Source organism: Neolamprologus multifasciatus, chromosome 8, assembly GCF_963576455.1.
Source record: "Neolamprologus multifasciatus chromosome 8, fNeoMul1.2, whole genome shotgun sequence".
NCBI lineage: Eukaryota > Metazoa > Chordata > Actinopteri > Cichliformes > Cichlidae > Neolamprologus > Neolamprologus multifasciatus.
Window position 1 is genome coordinate 21,261,511 of NC_140446.1, and position 10,968 is coordinate 21,272,478.

Here is a 10,968-nt window from a genome sequence, read left to right on the forward strand (position 1 = left end):
AGGCACAGAGGAAGAAGGAAGCCGGGTTTCGTGCAGGGGATGAAGATGACAAATCATTAGTGGAATTTGGAGCATTGTGCTGAGGAGGTTGGCTGTGTAGTGATAGCTGTACGTTCCACGGGTCATTCCCTGAACTGGATTTCTCCAGCTACTGCAGGCAGACCACACCCCACCCTCTTCCTTTTCAGTATCAGTCAGCCCACCAACCTCCTCTACTCTGTTTGATACACAGAAATTAAGAACTTATTATCTAGGATAGCTTTCAAAGAAATATGTCTATTAACAAAATCATATTAAACAAAGCACTCTGTTGGTACGAGTAGTACAACAACAAATACTGTTTTGGTATGGATGATATTATTTGGGAAAAAACACCTTTATAACAGCAGTGGAGTCATCTTAATTTCTGTCATTACTTACTAAGATTAATCTAGAAAGCAAGTGACCGATACCAGTGCCAGCTTTTAAACCTGGGGGTAGTCTGCCTGTGTTGCTCTATCCTTTCACTGCTGAAGCATTAGTTAGTGGTGGGGTCTCTCTCTTGGAATTGAATCATTCTGTTCCAGTCAATTTGAAAAATGGCAGCAGAGGCATAAGTAGCAGAAACAGCAGTACCGAACAGATGTGGGATAGCTGTGATGACTCGATATGTAGTAGGTCTAAGAAGGTGTGTATGAGGATACAGCACAGTGTAGGATTTCAGAAGGGTCAAGTACCTATGGCACATTTAATGCATAAGTATAAAACCCAGAACACACTTTCAGTCAAACAAACAGTGATTACTGCTGCTGCCCCTCCACGTGACCAACACAGGTGCATTTCAAAGAACAGAAAAAAACACAGCCAACTGCTGAGGGCAAGAACATTCAGCTTTATCTCATTTTCTTCACCTTTGCTTCAACGCTGCTTTGAAGGACTGAAGTCAAGAACACCTCAGCTAAACCTGAGTCACATCTGAGACGCAGTGCAGAAAGGAACTGAGTCACTGCGCTTGCCCAACAGTGACGGGTGTGAAAGCACCCAATACGTACTGAGATTGGATGTGGTAGACCACATTCTGAAGTGGTCTACGTCACACGGGGTCACATTCTTTTTGCTGCGTTTCTTGAAAATGCAGTGGTAGTCACATCAAATAATGTGCCTCCTGCCATATTTTTAAAAATACACTATTTGTTTTGCATATAGCTGTTGGCTAAACTGCACACTAAAAATAAAGTACTGTGTTTGATCACAGTACAGATCAGGTTGTAGGACTTAAAAGATGCGGTCAAGATTTGACTTTGAAGTGCAGGGCATGCATGCGTGCATGTCTGCTGGTTCCTTTCAGGGCTCAGACATTATACACTCACCTATAAACTACGATCCTATTATAAGTGGTCAGTCAAGATGCATCGTCAGGCCAGTTGTAAAGTGACATACTAGTGACTGGATATTCCTACTTGTATGTTGATGCCCAACAAGAACAGGGGTCTAATTCCAAGTATCAAAAATGAGATGCGCGTCTGTTTGAAGACGTATCGTTTGAGTTTTAATTAAAACTAGCAAACCCGAATTACAAGAAACCAACAGATTCATTCAGAAATGGATGTTTATACTGGCTCACATGCCACCCTGCCTGTCTGCTCTAAACACAGCTCTGCCTGTGCTGCTTGTGTTTTGTCTTTTCTGCTTCTCCTCCTCTGTGCCCTCTCCTGCTGCATTATTCTCTTTGACTCTGATCAGAACATCTCTCTTCCCCGTTGCAGAACCTTGTCAAAATTCGGCATCTAAGCCGGACGGAGAAGAGGTACAGGGATGAATACAGAGCACAACTTACAAACAACCCTGAACACAAGCAAGAAGTGTGCTGCTGGATGTTTAACAAAAAGACACACAGTGTATACAACAAAACAGCAGGAGAAACAATAATAAATGTGCTAGCTGCTAAATTCAATAACACTCTTCATGCATTTTTAATCAGAGTTTACCTACACAGGCTCTCTAGATTGGCATTTCAGTTGAAGGAAAATGCAACATTTTGCTGTGTTAATGTGACGTAATAGTATCCAACTGTGCACTCAATGTTCCTCATACATTAAACCTGCAGCCATCGTTCCCTTAAACTCCAACCAGCTCTTGTACGATGCTTCAACCGACACTAGTCTGAGCCTTACAACCCTTATGGTGCCTTCCCAATGTGCAAGCTGATTCCACAGGCGCTAATGCAGCCCATACCATCAGTGATGCAGGCGTTTGAACTGAGTGCAGATAACAAGCCCAATGGTCCCTCTCTTTTTCAGTCCACAGACTAAACCAAATTAAACCAAACGCACCTTTTAACTCGTGTGTCTTTGAACCACACAGTCAGATTGTTTTGGTTATTCTTGTGTTTAGGATCTCTCTCTTTGCACTGGTCTCTTTGGCTCAACTGCATGCTGGATTGGGTTCATAACCCTCTTTGGCTCTCGGAGGAGGCGGACGCATCTTTCCCCTCTCCCTCCCTTATCTTCCCTGCTGCTGCTTCTATGCGTTTGTCTAGTCTCGTCTAACTCTAACCCTCAAAGAGTTTCCCAGTCTTGTTCTCTAAAACCTAAAGAATTATGGATTTGATCAACTGCTCCCGTAATGGAATTGACACCCTGCTAGGCTTGGGAGAGCCCGATTGTCCTGCGGAGACGTTTGCTGCCGGATACTCGATGGTCGGTTGCGTCGTGTGTCTGGCGACACTCTCGATGGAGGACAATGAACGACATCTACCAATTTGGAACCACGATAACAGAGTTCGGGCTGATTGGAGCTGGCTTATCGAAGAACAAGAAGCGGCTACAGCTGTTCAAAATCCCATAAGTCTGGCCGACATGATAGGCGATGGCAGGGCTTTGAGTACTCAGACTGTGTTTTGAAGGCAATATGGATAAGATCTTGGAGAAGAACAACGGGAATTGAGATAATTGGTGACCAGTGATGGACATTAGACCAACTGTAAAAATTGGATGCATTTGTTCGCACTAAACCCAAACATTCATCATCTTCACTCATGTGGCCCCCCTGGCGCCAGCTGAAGGCCTGCCAAGGTTGAAGCCGACTGGAACAACAAATTCTTCCCATGATAACAGGATTGTTGTCAGAACTCTTTGTCCCTCCTTCAAGGCCACCTGGGTCCACTGGAGACCGTTGACCTTCGCTTAACTGGGCATGGTGACACTTTCTCTCAGCTGAACACGGGATACACACATGCACACGCACGAAACATGTACACTGATACTGATACGCCCTCACTATCACCCTCCCTCCCCCGAATCCAACGCCTCCTGCTTACCTTCCATCCGATGTGGACAACGGATCAGCTGGAGGCGCAATCGAAGATTGCAGCGGTCCCAGATCAGCTGTACACACTGGAATACTCTCCCATGTTGCTTGTCTGTGTTTTATTGTGTTATGGTATGTTGATTAGAGATGGGTATCGAAACCCGGTTCTTGTTGAGAACCGGTTCCCACTGTTTCAATTCCTTGGAATTGTTTGCCATTTTTGCAAACAATTTCCTTATCGATTCCAGTCACCCCGAATGACGTCACCACGTTGCGGAGCGTCATTTACCTGGCAGGAAACACGGCGCCTAAGCGGCTCAAACGCTCAAAAGTTTGGTTATACTTTACGAGAACGGATGACAACAGGGCAACTTGCAATACTTGCAAAGTAGATATTTCATTTAAGGGAGGAAACACTACGAATATGCAAAAGCATTTGCTCACAAAACACACGATGACCTTAAATGAATGTCGTGTTTTTAATTCCGCTCCGGACTCGTGAATCTTAACCCAGCAGCAGCGGTAACGTTTGCACGTCCTCTCCCATTAATGCGGCAGGTAAATAATCAACTAACAGTGGATATTATGTTAGCGCAATCTGCCTTATTACAAAACCTGCCATTACTGTGCATTTAGGTGACCATGATGAGAGAGACAGACAGAGTCTGGCTGGCGCTCGCTGGCAGTTCTCGCTGCAGTCTCTGGTAGCGTCTCCTTTCAGGCCAGGACAGACGAATGTCACCGAGCAGTGACTAAGTTTGTGGTAAAAGGCTTGCACCCATTTGCCCCAATTTTTGGTAAGTGAATGTGTTTAATTGTAGGCAGGGACATTACTGGATATTCTTGTGTAATTGCTACAGAAGAATTTATGTTATACTTTGTTATTGCTACAGCAGAATATTTATTTTATTATTTTACATTTACAATTTTTTTCCTGGGGACCCTGTGACACCCCATTGAAGAGCTGTAGGCTGTGGACCTCTTAAGATCTCACTGTTGGGTTTGTAAGGCCATGTTACTCCTAAATTTCTATCTTGTTCAAAGAGAAAATATAAAACAAAGTTCTAATCTAATCGACCTTAGTGTTCTCCTTTTTTTTTAAAAAAGAATCGATAAGAGAATCGTTAAAGAATCAAATCGTTAAACAGAATCGAAAATGGAATCGGGATCGTGAAAATCTTATCAATACTCATCCCTAGTGTTGATATCTGTGCATTCCTGTATTATCCTTTTGTGTAACACATTTCGATGTTTTTTTCCCCTTGCTACCTAGCCTGACCTGTCTCAGCAATGTGATGTTTGTGTATTGTATGTACGGTTGGCAAGGTCTGTCATCTCGGTTGTGGGCAACTGCAACTGACAAATAAAGGCTATCTCATCATCATCATCATAATGCTCAGGTCAAGTCTCACTGTGTAAAGCCCCACTAGTTTGTTTTAATAATTTAAGTTTAAATTATCCAGTTTAGCTAGATTGACCTATGAAGATATTTAATTTTTCTCACTTTGCATGCTGCCGACTACCAAGGCGACACAGAAAAACTGCCAGCTGACCAGCTTTTGTTGAATCAGAGGAAAAAAAATTGTCGTCAGTATGTTTCCTCAAAGCAACTCTTAAATGAAGTTAAGTATGAAACAGCAATGGTTTTAAGGATTCAGTTTTCAATCATGTCATTAGACTACTATAGCAACTATGCAAGAATTTACTAGAACAATTATGTCTAGCGTAACTATGACAGCAAATACTCTGAGGCCTCCACGTCGCTTTCATATTCAGTTCCCCGTTCAATCCAAATGAGCTCAGCTTCTTTCATGTACAACATTTAGCCGCATCCACCACAAAGCAAAAATGTCAGCTTTATTTGCCAGAGGTATCCTTCTGCGCACAGACCAGAAATACCATGCAAAACACTCCTGGACACGCTTTTCAGAAAAAGTCATTTAGCATATCAAATATAGGCCACACAGGAGGGAGAGGGCGTATTCAAGCTCTGTTTTACTTAGTATGTGTAGCTCTATCCCAGCGCTGCAAAGAGTATGTCTAAACAAATGGTACATGATCATTTCTCCTATGTGAAGGAAGAGCATTGCAAAGGTTGTCAGGATCCCTGTGGTACAGGTAAATCCCCAGCTTCCTTTTAAGATGGAACTCAGCAATCTGATGGAGTGTATCAAGCTATCAGCCCCATCAACCTCAGTTGTTAGAAAGCAGCGAATGGTGCACGTGTGGAAGCCTGCATGAAAATAAAATAATGTATGTAAAGGAATTGTGGAACTGCAAATCAAGTCAACCTACACAGGTATGTTTGAACCACTTGAATAAGAAATTATAATCACAACAGCACAACCCTAGACGACCACAAAGGTAAGACGGGCCAAGATCTACATATAACTGAATGGAAATTTTAAAAAAAGCAATCATCTCTGTCTCAACATGAATCAGGAAATACTTAACTGTGCAAGAAGCTGTTAAACTAGCTTATTAATTATTTAGTCTGCACAGGTAAGATTCTGCAGTTTTCCAGATGAAAATCCAAGCAGGACTCCGAGTATAAGCTGCTCTCACCACAGCCGGGCTGGCTTTTGAACACTCTGCCAGGCCCAAGCATCAGGGATGTTTTCTTAAGACACCAGCTCCAACCATTTAATTAGCTAATGTATGTTATTATCCTGCTCTTAATGATAAATGTTTTTACACATGTGAAAACACACTGAAGCAGCTCAGTAGAACTAAGGTTTAAGACATTTTTAAAGAAAAACTGCCATAGCAGTGGTGCAGGTTTTTTGACAACTGACTCAGTTATCAATTAGGATTAGTTTGTACATGCTAATCTGAAAATAAATGACAATACTACAGCACTACAGTGTTTTTAAACCCATCAACCTGCTTTTATAAACACATGTGGCACATGAAAGTTGCAGCTGTATCAGAATTCAAATTAAGCACACGTGGCACACCTACTGCCATACACTGACACACTGGTGGTGGGCAAATAAGGTCTCTGACAGCCAGACAGAACTAAACAGATAACTGTGTCAAAAAGTAGCAGATATGGCTTCTGAACTGCCGCTCCTGTCCAGATATTCTCCCACACAGCTGTCCATCACGCTGTCACTGCTGGGAGCTGATCCTTCTTTTCCCATCTTCTCTACCTTTGTTCTGTTTCACCCAGAAAAGAAAAACCATAAACGCGAGATTCTTGCAAATATCAAACAGTTCCAAGTTATCTGGGTGACCACAGTCGATTCCACCAGCAGTATCGCTTTTTATCTTCAAAGCGCTCGCACTCAGCCAAAGTAGCTGCTGCTGTTAAGAGCTCACAAGGCCTTATTCAGTGCCAAATTCTGGTACCAATAAAGGCCCTGAATGACACTTCTCTCATGGCCATCTGCAGACACAAACCACGAGGGCTTTATTGTTAAACTTCTGTAATCTTGGCCTAGATTTCAAGCTGTCTGACAAACTGCTGATCAAGTAATTGACAATACTCTGAATAAGAAAAACCTAAATTAAAAAAAAACCCCAAAAATAACAAAAAAAACAGGCAGATAATGTGTGAGTATCACATGCCTCATGGTAGCAAACAGGAAACACACCACAAGAAAAGCTTAACCAATCTATAAAGCAGAGGGGCACATGCTATAATACCAGTAAATAGACCCATCCCCTAGGCTCCAGACTAGTGATCCGCTCATTCAGCTTTTTCCAGTGCTGATAGGATACCAATACCTTGGCTTTAGGTATCTGCCAGTATCAAGTAGTAATCTGATACCAGAGTTAATAAGCTGTAATCTTCACTCTGAGGATGACACTGGGAATTATTCTTTTAATGTGTGAGACAACACAAGGCTCGACTTTAAAATAAATAAATTTAAAAAAAACTGGGTTAGAACAACAAAGGGACCCAAAGCATCCGATGCCACCTCTGCAACATGTTGAAGAACAACATGCACCGAAAAGGAGGCGGTGGAAAGCAGAAAGCAGTCTCAGGTGTGATTCTATTTTACAAAATAGTGCTTTCTACATTATTTGTAGCTCAAAATTCAATACAAGGCAATACATCTAATCTGAGGAAACGCCTGGTCAAACACAAAATATTCCTACAAACTGAAGAGTGCACTGTTTGACAGCCTGAAAGCCTATTTCAATTAGGACCTGCAGGTAGCGTCATCATAGTTGTCGCCAACATATAAGAAGTTCAGCTCATGGATGATGATGAAAATTTTAGAATGGTGACAATCTACAGGTACCGAACCAGGCAGCTGGATAAGATGCTGACAGACTGGATTTTCCCCCCACCATGTCGGCTAGTTTAGCATTTTTAAACTGGCTCTGCTTAAGTGTCTTATCAGCATGCTGTTTACAGTAAATAAATGCATTATATGAGACTGCACGTCCACAACCCAAGTATGTAAACATAACTGATAACAGTCTAACATTACTATTTAATACTGTAGTTGCAAACACTGTGACAGCAATGTCAAATCACAGACGCTGTCTGAAAATAACAAAGACGACCGGAGCAGTGTGTAAAATGTTGCAGATAATGAAGAGGACGCGTCACAATTCATAATATACAAAAAAAATGATTGTTTTCCGTTTCCTGCTCAGAAATTCTGGGCCCTTCTTTTAAGAAGCTTAATTTATTTAGGTTAATGTATATGCTATTAAGGCCTCTGTAGGCAAAAACAAAGCAATATGGACCAACCTTTTGTGTCCATAATCTAAAAGTGCAGAGAGGCACAACCGTCTCTGCTCTCAGCTGTGACTGTTTGAACTGTGACGTGCTGGGTTAATTGTTGTATTTGTGTTAGGGCTGGTCCCAGCAGAAGAAATACAGCAGGACGAGCACTGCATCGCTACCGTGACGACTGGTTTTATGTCAAACAATGACTCCACTCTCCAAAAAAAAAATAATGATGCTACACACTTGTGTCTACTAATAAAATGGCCTGCTGATGGGTGTCTAGATACAAACAGCTGTCACGGAAAGACAACACAAATCAGCTGAAAACATGGTAAAATTCACAAGTTAAGAGGGTTATAATCCCTCGGACATTTCAGTATCAAGATGTCAGAGTGGGCTCGATGTGGATTCATAATCCCGGCTCTGCAGGCTACCTTTTGCTTTTGGTGCAGGAATCAGATTTCTTGGATCTTTTGGCCTGACCATCGCTGTCCTCTTGGCAGGTTGTTCCCAAAAGCCCCGCTAGCAATGTGCAGTGCACTGTGAGAGCTGCATCGCCCAAATATGACGACAGAAGCACTTCAGTGTTACCAAGATGCACATAGTGAGTGCACAAGCTGCAACCTGGGGTGATTTCTGCCTAACCCAACTTTGGCCATATAATAAAATTCTTAATAAAGCTAATAATCTCGTGTGTTAGATAAGAAACACACAATCCTCTGATCTCATCCCTGTTTATAATAAAGACAGGAGCTGAGAAATGCTCTCAAACTGATGCAACTGGCAAAAAAGGAGTACATTTGTCAATCTGCAGGTTAAATCATCACATTAAAAACACACACAAGCACAAAGACTGCAGTCTGAGCCTGATACTTATATACCTCTGTGATGTTGCAAGCTGTACAGCTATGCTGCCAAACACAAAACATAAAAAAAAAGCAGAAAACCGGTGCTGAATAAAAACAGGGTGTATTCAAAGGCGTTAATAAGTGATTTCTGTTTACACTGGGGTTGTAGGTGAGCACAAGCTGGAGGTCATAGCGGTTTCCTTGAGGATTTCACGAGTGGCAAACACCACCCGGTTCACGCTTGGCGGTGTAAGCTGTGCTAATGACATGGATAGGTATACTTCCCAGTGTAGCCGCTCACTCTGGTTGCCTTGTACCATTTAGGCCAGACCTGTCCTGCCTGCTGTGGTGCTGGTCACCCTATACGTTATGGTGACACCTATTTAGAGTAATGTGTGTGACCCACATTTGTCCGTTCCCCTCCCAGCAGTTGACAATAACACGTCAAACATGTCTCAGTGGGAGAAAAAAAATCCATATGTCGAGCTCACCCCTCTCTGGTTAATTCCAACAGTGTCGACCCCGCAGTCGCCACTCGCTGCCTGCTGCCGGAGACACAAGCTGGACGGTGTTTAGGAGGAAAACAGCGCTTTAATCCCTTTCTTCCCTCCGGTTACACTCCCGTTTCGTCACACTAGCAGGCTGGGAACACCGCAAGATACATGTGTAGCTTCTACGCAACCTAGTCTCAGTGCTTCCGCGACCCAGGCAGTTTCTGCCATTTCATACCAACGTCGTCAAAACCTTCCGATGTTTCCTCGGCTGCACAATGAGAACCAGGGGGGCGTTCAAAACCGCCTGCGCGTTCCCGGCGGCTACGTCTGCAAAGCGGAAGCGACGGTTTTGCAACGTTTTGGAATGATGTCGCGTTCAATGGGAATGGGTGGATGTTAACTACAAGCTAAAGGGTTATTTAAAAACCTGAAGGGTGCAACTACTCATCTTCTACTGAAAACATTATACAAAAGTGACGAGTAACATTTAAAATAGCGCTAACAAAGTATTATCAGTTTTGTAGCTGTTTTCTACACCTAGCTATCAAGCAAATGTAAGACAGGTTCACATAAAAAAATAACATGTATAAGATTAACTGGAATAGTTAAAGCGGCAAATGAAAATAATTTTGTCCTGAATGACAATTTAAAGGTATTTATAGACTACTTTTATGCGGTGTAGCCTTTGCTTTACTTTTCTAGATAAAAACCTTTCATTAAAAGTACAAAAGTTGGTCCATAGATTCATACTTTGTAACATTTTGACTTATCAAGGCCTCAAAATCAACATATATCCCATACATATAATTAAATTATGTATAAGTAAAATACATATGACATTTTATTCAGCACCCTACACAGATTTGGTGTTGGAGAGGCAGTCTCCCATTGAGTAAGAGAACGGTACACAGACGGGTTCACACCACAAAGATTCACACCAAGGCTCACTATCTCCATCTTTGTTTGCCATTTTCACTGACCTGCTCACTGCAGCAGCGCTAATCAGTGATGCCCAATTGTCAGATCAATACCTCGAAATAAGAAATCACACAGTGGACTTCAATATTTCATCGCTATTTCATAGCTTATGAACTGCAATATTTATCATTCCAGCACCACATTTTCTAATATATAATTATACACAGCTTTACACATCAATTACCTTCTTTTATTTAGCTGTTTATCCATTTTTTTATTATAGTAAGTTTATTAAGTCATTTTTTCTCTAAATGATATCATTTTTTGTCTCCACACTTCATCCTGTTGTCTATATAGAAAAAAAATGCTTACTCTGGCAGAGAATGGGGGAAATGCAGATGTCTCTACGAAGTGCTCTTTCATATGTTAGGGTAATAAAAGAAGTAATTAAGCAGACAAAAAAAAAAACCATATAAAACTGCCTCCCCAAAATTACACAGTTTTCTCAAGGAATATTTAACTTTTGAGCCTGTCTAATTACAAGACTTTATAGTACTGAGGTATCCGAGGTTGTAACCTACATCATTTACAACTGAGTTGTTATTTTGCAAATTTTTAAACGCAAAGCTCACTACTGATGATGCATTGTCAGAAAATCACTTTTAGAGAAGTCACATGAAGCTGTCAGTAGCTGCATGAAGACACTGTGGTTATTCCTGCTTTAACCTAATGT

At 41.8% G+C, this 10,968-nt stretch overlaps 1 protein-coding gene across 3 annotated transcripts in view; it reads right to left on the reverse strand.

The window, feature by feature from the left end:
- The window catches only part of mapk8b (mitogen-activated protein kinase 8b), a 39,736-nt gene extending 30,114 nt beyond the window's left edge, over window positions 1–9,622 (reverse strand). Inside the window, exon 1 of one of the 3 annotated variants that reach the window (XM_085170078.1) lies at window positions 9,315–9,622. The gene's annotated coding sequence lies outside the window, so the exon portion shown is untranslated. The remainder of the gene's footprint in view (window positions 1–9,314) is intronic. The other 2 variants (XM_085170076.1, XM_085170080.1) reach the window with 2 other exon arrangements.
- Between the last annotated feature and the right edge of the window lie 1,346 nt (window positions 9,623–10,968).